Raw genomic sequence first — 14,413 nt, 5'->3', positions numbered from 1 at the left:
CCAAATCTGTAGCTTTCTAAAGATATGCTCCATAATAATCATTACCAATCTAAGCACGCCACAACACATTATTGTGTTTTTGATCTCCTTGGTGGGAAAAGAAATAACAAGATAATCTTATTATGCTTTATTCAAAGAAGAAGAGATAGAATATCTTTGGACTAAAAGGGAAAATGGTGGAGGAAGAGGAAGAGAAACACTTGTGTACAATGGTGAAAATTCTTTTGAATTAACAACAGTATCCTAGGCATTTTTGCCCAGACTAATCTGTTGCCTACGTAAGCCATGCCCACAGCCAACACGCAGGAGGTAAATCACGGATGTGCTACGTGAATGGCAGGAATCGAACCCGGACTACTGGGGTTACCAGCATGTTCTAAGGCTCGCCCTTACTGTCCGGCCATACCTGGGCTCCAATGGTGAAAATTTTGGTTTATGCAGCAGAAGTCATGAATCATGATTGTTCCTGAATGTATAAGTAATTGGAACGTGGCAACACTTATTTGTGCTGCAAACAGAGCATGCCCATCCGTCATTATAAAGAATGAATGCTCATTACAGAGAATGAGAATTCAGCATTACTATAGAGATCAAGGTTAAACAGTAAATACAATGATCCTATATTTGGAAAGTGCTAAGATTTGGAATTATATTGAATTTAAATAATAGAAAATTATAGTAAAATTCGTTGAAATCTACTCAAATGCAAATCTAAAGTCCCAAAATCCATACTTTCAAACACAACATGAATAATCTGCATCTTTTATTTTTAACACTCGAATCTATGCTCTGAAACACTACTAGTGTTCAATTCCTTCTGAAATTTTCCTTTCCTAGGTGATTAGAAGACCTGGACCCGAAGTCCCTGCCTGTTGGAGATCATGTACCCAAGAGACTGTTGGCTTTGCATACCTTAAAAGAAGAAACCTAACCAGTTTAACACTGGATATTTTTCCCACAAGAGCCACCAGTTTTTAGTCTTGATGGTTTTGAGGATATTGACTATTGTTTCTACGGTTTCATGTTTATTAAGCTACAAGTTATTTTTTATTTAGCCTGTAAAATGTGTGATCCAACTTAAACGTTTCTTCTTCCAAGGACACTCCCTAAACCTTAAACCCTAAACCAAACCCTAAACCCTAAAGTTTAGGATACTACATCTCATATAGCTCCGATGTTTGTGAGTGCACACAAAACCGAACTCGTTGAGTAATCTTGGAGGTTGTGCGTGCATTGATTATATGGATCAAGATATTTTCTCAACTTTAAAGACTGTGATCCTTCCACATCTTAGCTTTTGTTAAATATTTTGAGATTTTATTATGATTAATTGCTTATATTTATTTTTTCCTTCTATCACTTTTTTCAACAATCTTAAAGCCGATGCTATTTTCTATTCTGGAGGGGAAAAAATAAATTGCATATATTGAAAATTTTCAAAAAAAAAAACTTCTGATTACATTAAGTTTGGTTAGAACAGGTGGACCTGCTTTATATTGTTACAAGCACAAGCATGTCTCCATTTTATTTATTCAACGTGGTTTAAAGATTTGAATTTTAAACACTTAAATTTAATGTTGTATTATCTTAGTTGAAGATCATGAGACATGTTTTTTAGGGTGTAATTTTCACATTGGAACATTTGTTTTTAAGAAACTAAATTCAATGGCATCATTTTTTGTGAATAGCAATATTGATTTTTCAAAAGTTTTAGAAGTATAATGCCTTTTCTTGATATTCCTCGGATTCATGAGTTGTTAATTGATATGCTTTGTTTTGTTTTGTTTTTTTTTGGACAGAATTTTTGAAATGTGTTATTTAAATTTTAGATGTTATAAAATTTATCTTGCACAATAGACCCGAGTTTTTAAAAACTTTATCGATCAGAAATAAATTAAATGATGTGAATTTTATCAAGTGGTTAAGTTTTCTTGTATTTATTTTAGTATTTATTCATTGTTGCAATAACACTTAATTTATTTTTCTTGGAGTTTTCTAATTCATAGCCTCGCAAGCCTTTATTGACTTTGGTGACCTCAAGGTTATGGGTTCAATTCTCTATTACGTAGGTGAATTACCAATGGTGCGTCAATGAGCGGACGACTTTCATTTCTCCGGATTTGGTGTCATACCATAATGTCTAGTTGAAACCCAATATTCCGTAAACTTCAAATGGTCGAAATAATGTTAACGAAGTCATTTTGTCAAAACTGACTTCTAAAATATTTTTGAAGTATGATGTTTTTTTTTTCCATATTGATATGTCTTTTGTTGATTTTTGGATATAAAGTTAATCAAAATATTTTATTTATATTTTAAATACAACTAATTTATTTGACTATCAATAGTCATATGCTATATAAATTTTATCAATAATTAAGTTATGAAATAAGGAGAAATGATTATTTTTTATTTCCAAATCTAATAAAATATAATGTTGGCCTTCAAAAAATTTTCAATTTATTTTTTTAAGTTGATAATTAATTGATTCATAAGCCACTCGCAATTTTAAATTTTAAGAACATATTTTTAAAAATCTAAATCATAAACTTGAAAGATGCCATTTTAATTTTTAATATGGTTATTATAAAGTTGAAAAAGTTGTGATATTTTTTTGTCATTGTTATTGTTGTTGAGATTATTATTATTATTATTATTATTATTATTATTATTATTATTATTATTATTTGAAAATATGCCTTAGGTTGGATTATCTTTGCAATATTTAGATTTGTGAAGATGATATGAAAATTTTATTAGTAATGGTTGAACAAAAGAAAAAGGATGATATAAAGTTCTAATAGTTCAAAATTATAAAAGTGAACTGAGTGTTATGTGATTAAATTATATATTTTACTCCTTTTATCATTATAAATTATTTTCCATAGTGAATTAATTTTATTTTTTTTCATTTCTGTATTGAATCCATTCTATTGTTTTTGTTAAAACCCTATTTTGCACTAAGAAAAAATTGATTTTGTGTATTTTAAAGTTTTCTAAGCTACGCAAGTTTTGATGTTGTTATTATCTTTTTTCTTTTTTTTTTTAAGATACGCTGGTTCCTGGGCTTACGCATCAGACTAATCTCACGCCTACATCAGTCGTACCCACAGCTAACATTTAGGAGGTAAATCCAGATGTGTGGTGCAAACAATAGGGTTCGAACCCCAGATCCACTATTGTAAGCAGCCTTCTGGGACAAGTCCTTACCACTTGACCATATGCCCAGGGGTTGATGTTGTTATTACTTGCTTGTATGGTGAGTGCATGTTTCAATATTGTATATTTTAAATTAATTTATTAGTTTCTTAAATTTCTTGTCTCTAACATAATTGTGTTAGAGATATGCTATTTGTGTAACAATAATTTACTAAACTTATTCGAATATTATTAGATTTAAGAAATATATTAGAGCGTACGGGTTACAATATGATAATAACTATAATATTGTTTGAGATTTATTATATTGGACTCGAGTATAAAAACTTTGGTTTGTTTAATTCGATTTAAAATTTTTTTGTTCTCTTTCCTTCGTTGGTTTTCACTTGTTTATGTAAATGGTAGATGCATATGTGTGTAAATGAGATGACAGTTTTATTTCTTACTATTTTCCAGTAGATAACTTTTAATAATTTATTTTATTTCACTGTGTATATGAAAAAATTATTTTTCCTATTAAGCGAATACATGTTTTTTGCAAGGCACGTAAATTATCTTTACTGTATTTGTTGACTAACTTGAACTAATTGAATAGTCGAATTGTGTTACTATTACAAAGTGATCACAAAAATATAAGGGTACTTGGTACCAATATGATTGAAATATGATAATTGAGAAACAGTGATTGATTAATGAACTCCTTATCTAAAAGGTTAGTTAAAATGTTAATGGGGAGAAAGAAAAAAAAAATCAAGGGAAATGTATCTTAAGCACTTGATATAAACTACTAATGATGACAATCCTGTGATTTGAAAATTCTATGAATTAAGTTCAATGGGTAATACGAGTCATTTAGTAATTTGCTGAACACTATTATTGTTTTTAATCATTCTTTTTTTTATTAAAACAGTATATCTGTAATGATTGTATGGTTGAATTTATCTCTTAATAAATTTATATCATTTTTTAGTGGTGTGTTTAGTTATAATTACATGCTGAATGAATTTACCTATGTGAGCGTGGAAGTGGGGTTTCTTCATATGAAAATTTATTGGGTTAAAATTTTCTAAAGTACTTATGAAAATCCAAGTATGGTGCATGACATATTCGCGTAGGGAAATTAACACGAAATTTCCCACAAACTTGTGAGAAACAAGGTAGAGAAAAACACATACCAAAGAAAAAATAATTACACGCATAAGATAGTATTTACATGGTTCTGCAATTTTTGCCTATGTCCACTGAATTGTAAAGATTTTATTATTATCAGAGAAAAAATACAGAGTGCAGCAGTATTGTTTTTCTTCTCTCTCAAAAACTGCGTTAGAAAACCCTAATCACCAAAAACAACGATTTTTATATACATCATGCGCATAGGATTCACAATGGGCTACAAAACGGGCCCAAATTTTTTTTCCCAAGGGCGTTGCCCCCAAACCCCCAGGCCTAAGCCTCAGTAAAAAAATCTCCCATTAAAAAACCATGCAACATTATTTCGAGTTGGGTCATTATCTGAATCAAACACAACTAGACTCCACAAAGCCCAACAATTCGTATCAATTAGTGGGAGTTTTGTGTTTAGAGCTTATATGAGCAATAAGTTTATAGTGTTATACACTAAAAGAATGTGATCCAAGAATTTAATATTCACCCAATTCTTATAACTCATAATACATTTTCTGGTGTTGTCACCTAATATATTATATCTTGTGGTTGCCAAGCACTATCTTAATTTTTCATCGATTTAAAAAAAAAAAAAATTGAACCATGTGAGGGATTGTTGGTATTAATGTTTAGATGTTTCAATTAAAAATATATATTTAATGAATTTAATATAACAACTATATTTATTTTCAATTAAGTATACGTTAAATTTTAATATTTTAGTTTTGACGATTTTTAGAATATTAACTATTGTTTTTATAGTTTCATGCTTATTACGTGTTGGAAAATATTTTTTTGTTTAGCCTATAAAAGGTGTGATTGAATTTCACACCATATAACATTTCTTCATCTAATAACACTAATATTATCTTTCTTATGATTTACATGTTGTTAGGTAACTAAACGACACTACATTGATAAGTCAACACCTACCATTACTCCTCCAATCAACTCGTCAATCACTCTTCCGGTCAAGCCTCCACTATCTCCTTGAATCTTGGCTGAGATTACTCTGAACTAACTGTGTATAACTCTCGCATCCATTGTTAAGCATGTATAAAAAAAGTCATGTATAGCAATGTATCATTATGAATGAAAGAGACATAATTAATATTCTCTTTATGGTACCAGAGCCCGCGGATTCCTGAAATCAACAAGCCACCTGAGCCTCTCTCCCTCTCTCTCTCTCTCTTCTCCACTCCAAAATATTCATAATTAATATTATGAATGAAATATACATAATTAATATTCTCTTTATGTATCATTATGAATGAAATATACATAATTAATATTCTCTTCATTGGTCTGCAGTCAAATGCTTGCTCCGCTTTCTGGTTGGAACTCTTGACTTTGGCATCATGCTTCAAAAAAAATCACCTCAGATACTTCATGCATTTGCCGATGCTGATTGAGCTAGTGATCCTAATAATCGAACTTCAACCTCTGCTTATGTTCTTTTTCTTGGCGCCAATCTCATCTCTTGAAGTTCTAAAAAGCAAAAGATTGTCACTCACTCCTCCACCAAGGTCGAATACCGAGCTATTGCCTCTACTGTAGCTGAAATAAATTGGGTAATGAATCTTCTTCAAGAGCTACGTGTACCTGTAACTTCTACTCTGGTCATTTACTGTGATAACGTGAGTGCTACTTATGTTTGTGTCAATCCAGTCTTTCATTCTCGTTTGAAACACATCGCTATTGACTTCCATTTTGTTCGCGATCAAGTTGCTACAGGTCACCTACGTGTTTCCCATGTTCATACTTTTGATCAACTAACTCACTCTCTTACCAAACCACTGCCTCGGTTCTCCTTTCTTACTCATCGAACCAAGATTGGTGTCTTTTTTTTTTTTTTGGTAAAAGAGGGCGGCACCTCCTAACTTTATTAGAAAACCTCTCACTAATGGCGGAGGAAAACAGTGGTTACAATTTTGAGACTTTGGGACAAAAAAAGCAAAAATCCAAGACCCTAAAACTAACTTAACCAACATAAACCAAACCAAAAAACCAAACACCAACAACCAAAAAACTAAGAAACTAAACCACTAAAAGTGTAATAACACAAATCATCATGAGGGCAAAGAAGGAAAACCCAACAAGTCCAATCGAATCATTCCCCTGACTTGCTGAGGAAGATCATCTTGGCAACTATATGATCAAGAAATACCAGATTCACCCTGTTTGGTAAAGAAATCTGCACTTTTATTCGCCTCCCTGTAAACATGTTCTACTTTGAACTGTCTCTTAATGCTAGCATAAGTTCTTCCCACAAATCCCATAAGTTCCAAACTGAGAACTTTCCAAAATTTGTCCACTGAACCAACAAAGTAGAGTCACATGCGATCCACTTGATCAAATCTGATATCTTTGCACATATTAATCCCTAAAATAATCTCCTTCAATTCAACCATGTTATTTGTTCCATAACCCAATAATGAGGAAAAAGCTGCTTTAAATAAACCTTTTTCATCTCTTATCACGCCTCCACCACCACAATTCCCTGGGTTACCTCTACAGCTCCCATCCATATTCAATTTAGCCCAACCTATCCCAGGTTTACACCATCTGGCTACACAAGGAAGACGAACCCCCACATTTTTTACTTGAATATCCAAAGCATGAATGTAGCAACCTGCTTATTAAATTGATTTTTTTTTTCATAATAGCAAATAACATACTCTGATACCATAGTATTAACCTAAGCAGCAGGAAGCAAAAATCATACAAACAAGACCATAAACCATTATATACAATACCACATAATACCAGAGTACTATATGTTTCCAAAATATGTATATGTATTTGTTTCCCAAAAATACTCTCAGCTAGCTAGGGTTTACAAAAACGTTCCCAAAATGATACTCACTCTCTGACAGGGCACTACAGACGCCCCTCTATTTGCGAGTCTGGTCTGCTCGCCTACCTGGATCACTTGAAAAATATTTCAACACTGGGATGAGCCGACACTCAGTAAGAAGAAATATGCTATTACTAGTGTGTGGCAAATGAGCTACTATATATATCATGAAATCTGTTTCATATAAACATGAATAACTTAGTACAAAAGTACAGCACAAATAATAAAGTACACCACCCTTTTTCCCTATTGCTTGACAATATCAGTATTATGGTTATAATTAAAAATACTTCTAATGTATATAAGTAGGATCCCCATTTCTGTAAATCAATACGTAAGTAATAGTAACTGAAACTGTTCCCTGTGGCTATCTGTGTCATGACATGCCCCTCATGACGAGGTTGTGCGGCCCGTAGGCTGGATTTACCCTGGCTGACCAACCAAGAATAAATCACTGAACTCCGTCAGTCGACCTGCCCACCTCAACCCATATCTGGATGGGGAGCCTAACCTCTTCAAGGGCCTAGGTGGTCGATCGTACCACGTATTATCTAAATAGGTGGTTGCACTCATAAAGTAACATAGTATCTGTAGCAACGATACCGTGCTCTGTAGCTGGAAGTCTAACAGTGTCTGATATCATATAATATATTTCTGTACGTAACTAATTGATTTACCATGATTCTGAAGTACTAAAATAACCATGATTGTGATGACCCAAAAATATATATATGATTAAAGCACAATAATAATAAAATAATAAAAATGGTCATTGAGTTAATATCAATACATAAGTATTTTTCTGTAGGATCCTAATTCCATGTTTGATGCCTAAGAAAGACCTTGTCTAAGCGAGTGCTCAGATACCATTGTGGCTCAGTCGTTCCCTAGAGGTCGGCCTGGTCAAAATGGAATTTCATAGGATAAATAGGATAGACACTGTTTGTACACGTAAATAAGTATATATACATAAAATAGTGTTTTGACAGCATAATTTGTAGAAATACATAATAAGATAATAATAATATAGGTATCATATGTGGGGCCCACAAGACAATGTAGGGTCCACATGAGTCTCGGAGCCACAAGACACGATTTATATACGTAAATAAGTACATAAAATAATATTTTGAATGATATAATTTGTAAAAATATATTATAATAATAATAATAATATTAATAATAATAATAATAATAATAATAATAATATAGGTATCCTATGCGGGGCCCACAAGACTGTGTGAGGCCCACATGAGTCCCGATGCCGTGTGGAGGTTTACACGAGTCTCGAAGCTGTGTAGGGCTCATAAAATCGTATGAGGATTATTGGAATTACGTAAGATCCGTTTGGGTCTCGAAGTGGTGTGGGGCCCACATGAATTTTCAAAATTCAAATTTAATTCTTATTCAAAAATAAATAATAAAATAAATAAATACTAAAAATGGTTCAAAATTAATAACAATGATAATAATGATTAAGAAAAATAATAAAATAATTAATTAACTAATTGATTAATTAATTAGGTAAGCAATTAATTAAAAATTTATTTAATGGGAATGGTGGCAAGCACTCCTACATGGCCTCCATCCCCATCCCATACTCAACCCATACCTTACCCATCCCTTGCCCATTCTTTAATTTTTAAAAATTATAATTTCACCCATCTCCCCACACTTTTATAAATTTCATTTCTTCTCCAAAATTTTCCTATAAATAGGGAGCTTTCAACCTTCATTTTTCACAACAATTTTCCAAGGAATAGAAGAATTAGTGAGTGAAAGAAATTGTGGTGGAGAGAGAATTTTTGAGTAAGTTCTCAATCACCCACTCTTTCCGATCTCATTTCTTAGAGATAGTTACAGTGTTCATAAGGAAGAAGGTAAGTAAATTTTGATTATGTTAGTTTTTTTTATTTAAAATTCATACCCGAGTTTATTTTATAAGTAAATTTCAATTATGTTAATTAGTTCCATAAAATTTTCATGAGTTTATTTTTACGTGTATTTAATTATACCAGTTCTATCTTTAATATACTTGCATCTATTTTTGGGTTAAGAAATGTTCTAATCCCCTCGGGTAAATTTTCAGCATTTCTTTCTATTCAAAAATAAAATTATATATATTTTTAACACAAAAATTGTGTGGCATGAGTTTATTTCTACGTTACATTTTTTATGAAAATATGAGTAAAGATGAGATTTTCACGATATTATTTTAAATTGCATAAATTATAATAAGATGATTTTAAAATCCCTTATGGCAACGAAAGTTCAAAGTTACAGATGCTCGGTACCGCAGCTTAAAGTTTATACGGATCAGAGTGCATCCACACTGTTTACAGAGTGGTTATTTATGTTAGTGGATTTCTCCTGAGTGCACACTTGGTTCCGGACCAAGACTTAATAAGGAAAGTCTCACTTAAAGTTTACGTACGTTGATTTAATTTGATCGGCCAGCCAGCTAAGTCTAGTTTTCGGACCGCACAACCCAGTTATGGGGGTAAACATGACTTACGGCAAACAGGCCTAAGGGTGGTTTTTACAATATATGTTTATACATATTTAATTACGTGTACAAAGTTACTGATGATTTGAAGGAAAAGTATAAGTTTACATGAAAATGATCATTTTAATGCTTAAATGACGATCTAAAGAAAACGTATAAGGAAAAGTATATGTATATTTATCATTAAATATTTATACAGTTTTAAAGTTAAAAGTTTAATTTAATAGTTATAGTATATGATTATAAAATTTTACTGTTATAACTGATGGTAAAAGTTTTATGTAGAAATTTTTAAATTTATATTTATTCTAGAGACAGTTTTGAAGTTATAATGTTAAATATTGTTTTACGAAATTTTTAAAAAACTCATTTTTGCCACACACTAATAATAATCTTATTTACTTACTGAGCGTCGTCTCACTCCAATCATATTTTTATTTTAGATAACTCTGAAGAGCATGTTGGAAATCAGGCTTAGCAAGCATGCGGGTGGGGATAGAAAAATAAAGATTTTTTAGAAATATTAGTATGATGTCAGATATTTATGCTTATGTAATTTTTCTTCTTTTGAAATAAATGATTGTAATATGGATAATTAGTGCTCTGGTTTAATAATAATTAAGTTTATTTGCTTCCGCTGTAAATCAATGGTAAAAAGTTAATATCTCAGGCCCCTCGGGGTTGGGGTGTTACAATGATACTGCAAAACGTACTGAAATCTGAATAATCATAACATGGAACTGCATATTCGTAATATTGGAATTCGTATAATCATGGTACTGAGATTCGTATAATCATGGTACTAAAATTCGTAAAATCATGGTACTGAAGTTCACATAATCATAGTACTTAAGTTCGTAAAATCATGGTACTGAAATTCATAAAAATCATGAAACTATAATTCGTAAAACATATCCTCGTACTACATACATATTCACAAGCCACATCATACTTTAATACATAATTTTCATAAATAAATACACTGTATAATATTTAGAATTTTCCTAGCATAGCATATTTCTCTTACCTTAACTTTGAAAGCCCCTACTATTGTCACGACCCGCTCATTTTTCACATATATATATATATATATATATTTTATAATAATATCAACATCAAACATCACAACTCAGCATGTCACCATCCACCTAGACCCGTGGGTATCAGGGATATAACAAAACATACAGCAGAAGCCTACGCAACAGAAAGTATAAAATCATATACATCTCATCATAATGTGCATAATACATACCAGAGTACTACAAACACTATCTCTCAGTATATACATCCCAAAAATAGATCTAGGGACAATTCCCACAAAAATCCTAACTGTCCCTACCAAAAACTTACCCTTCCAAAGAGGGCAAACACTGCTCTAGATCAGCGGGGTTTTTCCCACTCTCCAATCAGGGGCTTTTGAAAAATGTATAAAATTTAGGGGTGAGACACCTGTCAGTAAGGAAAATAAACTAATACTAGTGTGTGGCAACATGAGTAATTCGTGTTCAACATATATCATATATAACACATTTAGTACTGTTTCATCAAATTTGGGGAAACATATATATATATATATATATATATATATATAAATCAACATGGCAGAACATACTGCATTTTCATAACACATCTCAACTCATGTCATAATAATAATAATAACATGAAAATCATCCTGGTAGGTTAGCTGGCTGTTGTCATGTATTACCCCCACATGACTGGGTTGTGTGGCCCGAAAGCGGGACCTGACAATGGTTGGCCGACCACTGCCAAGTCGATAGTCTAATTTGTAGGTCCGATGGGTCTACCCCGACTGGTCCGTATACCAGAGCGATAACAGCACACTCCTCAAACATAACCACATCGACTATCCAATCTCACACCACTCCGTACAGCGGCGTTAACACAGATAACATGATCACGAGGACCATGGACACATAGCAACAGTACCGTGCAAGTGCTAGCCTAAACCAATCCAACCAGATTCTGATATCATATACATATACTGAAACCGTGATACATAAATATCTCATTTCATTTATTTTCACATCAATCATATCATTTCACATATATACATGTATCATAAAATCATCGGCCCGTACGCCGGTATTACACATTTTATCATAGCTCGGCCCGTACGCCAGCTACACATAGCATAGCCCGTACGTTGGCAAATCAAATCTCATAGCACAACCCATACGCTGGCAATCACAGTCACATAGCATGGCCCGTACACCGGCAAATCACATAGCACGGCCCATACGCCGGCAAATCACATCCATATATATATATATATGAAAACATCTCAGCCCGTATACCGGTTTTCCATCATAAAAATCCATCTCATCCACATTCCCAGAAAACAGCATTTCACAATATTTTTACTCATGTCACACATTAGATTTTCCACATATTCAACATACGATCATTTTCACAGTATTTTGCAAATATAAGACATATATATATAATCATATACATTTTCCATAAATCAAATGATAACTATATATATATATATATATATATATATATATATATATATAAACATTTTCCAAAACAGTACTAGCTTAGTTTATCCCCTTACCTGATCTCTGGAAAGTCCCTAATAAAATTGCTCCGCACCCGCAGGGCTCCTAACTCAACACCCTGAAAATGAAAAATCTCAAAATTAAAGTTCAGTATTTCTAAGCATACAATATTTTCCTCAATTGCAAAAAACCCACATATTGAGTAGAAAGTTTTCACCCAAAAGCATTCAAGTTTAACACCTGAGGGGTTTCCTGACCAATACTTCGAAACTGAAAACTCCCAGTATTAAATTTCAGTATTTTCATGCGCACAACATTTCTTCTAACTAGCATAAGACCAAATATGGCTTAAAAAGTCTTACCTCAACTTTGGGATGATTTCCAACTAACTTTCTCCCATGATCCGCTCCAGCAAATTTGGAGAGAATTCTGCCAGGAGCGTCGTGGTGACTTCGGATCGTCGATCTGACGACTGGTGGGGCCGAAAACATAGAGAGAAGGGAGAGAGAACCGTAGAAAGAGAGAGAGAGGTTTCGTAAAAAAAAATGATATTTCTCCTGGATTTTTCATTCTTATAAAACAGGATTTCATCGACGAGTCCTTCACAAATTTCATCGACGAGACCCTGTGTTCATCGGAAAAATTCAAGCTGCCTCAAAACCTCTCTCGGTATTTTCTTGTCGATGAAGCCTTGTGTTCGTCGACGAATTCTCTTAAGCCTTCGTCGACGAATACAGGGGATTGTCGACGAAGCCCTGAAACTTCCCCTTTTTGTTTTTTTCTCTTCCGAAATGCAATGTCGTCGACGAACACTCCGCGTTCATCGATGAAGTCTACGGCCTCCTTCTGTTTCTGGTTTCCATTTCCCTTTCCTTATTATTTAAATTTCATTTTAAATTTGGGTCGTTATAACTGTACTCAAGCCCGATACCAGCAGAGCCTTCTTTACAACACCCTGAAAACAATATTTGCCAAAAGTAAACATCAGTATTTTTCCATCTATATCATTTCCTATAACTGCCAGAAAGCCAAAAACTAACTAAAAGGTCTTACCCTGAATTTGGGATGAAATCCAACTCTGTTTTCCTGATGATCTGCTCCAGTAGTCTTGCAGAGAACTCCGCCAGGAGCGTCGTAGTAGCTTTGAATTGTCGATCCGACGACTGGTGGAGCCGGAAACAAAGAGAGAAGAGAGAGAGAGTCGTAGGAGAGAGAGAGGAAAGAGAGAGTGGCGAGAGAAATGAGAAATATCCCGGTTTTCCTCCTTATATACTGCCAAATTCGTCGACGAGACATGTCACCTCGTCGACGAGTCTTTCATAAAATTCGTCAACGAAGCCCTGTATTCGTCAACGAAATTCAGAGCAGCAGGAAACCTCTCTCAGTATTTTCTCATCGACGAAACCCTGTGTTCGTCTACGAAATCCTTAAGGCCTTCGTCGACGAAGCTTGGCAATTTTTTGAAATTTGATTATTTAATATTATCTCCAAAAATGCAATGTCGTCGGCGTTTCGCGTTCGTCGACGAAGTCTACGGCCTCCTTTTGTTTCTGTTTCTATTTTCTCTCCCTCTTTAATATTTAAAAATGCTATTATTCTTCGGGTCACTATAACGAAGGATTGCAATATCCGTGCAAGAAGAAGGTGCACATTTATTTAACTTGTTTGAAATGGATCTCAGTCAATATTTAATATCCAGCCACACAGTTCTCACTAAATCATGAATTGATTCCATCTTGGCTCTACATCGACAAGTCCAAAGTCTCTAGATGATGAGACTAGGTATAAGACCTACCAAAATGCCTAACTATGAGGCTCGTTTTGCATAACTAAACTAGACATTAACTCTGCCTTTCCAAGTACTCGTTGTCATACAACTAACACCCAACGCCACTGCTGCTTTTTTCTATACCTCCTGAGCAAAAGATCCGGTGCAAAACACATGGTCTAGAGATTCAATCTTGGCATTTGAACAACAATCACATCGAGAGGCCATCTGGACACCTACTTCTTTGATACGAGTATCAACCAGAAAACAAGCAAACCAAGACTTCCACATACAAATTGACACCCTTTTTGGCAACATAGGATGTCATATCCATTTTGCAACTAAGAATTCCTCTTTATGCTCCCTTATAATTTCTCAAGCACTCGCCGTGGTGAATTTCCCATCTGTTGAAGGTTCCCAAATTACTGTATCTGGAC

This window comes from Malania oleifera, chromosome 2, assembly GCF_029873635.1.
Source record: "Malania oleifera isolate guangnan ecotype guangnan chromosome 2, ASM2987363v1, whole genome shotgun sequence".
NCBI lineage: Eukaryota > Viridiplantae > Streptophyta > Magnoliopsida > Santalales > Ximeniaceae > Malania > Malania oleifera.
Note: the sequence above shows the minus strand (reverse complement) of the source record.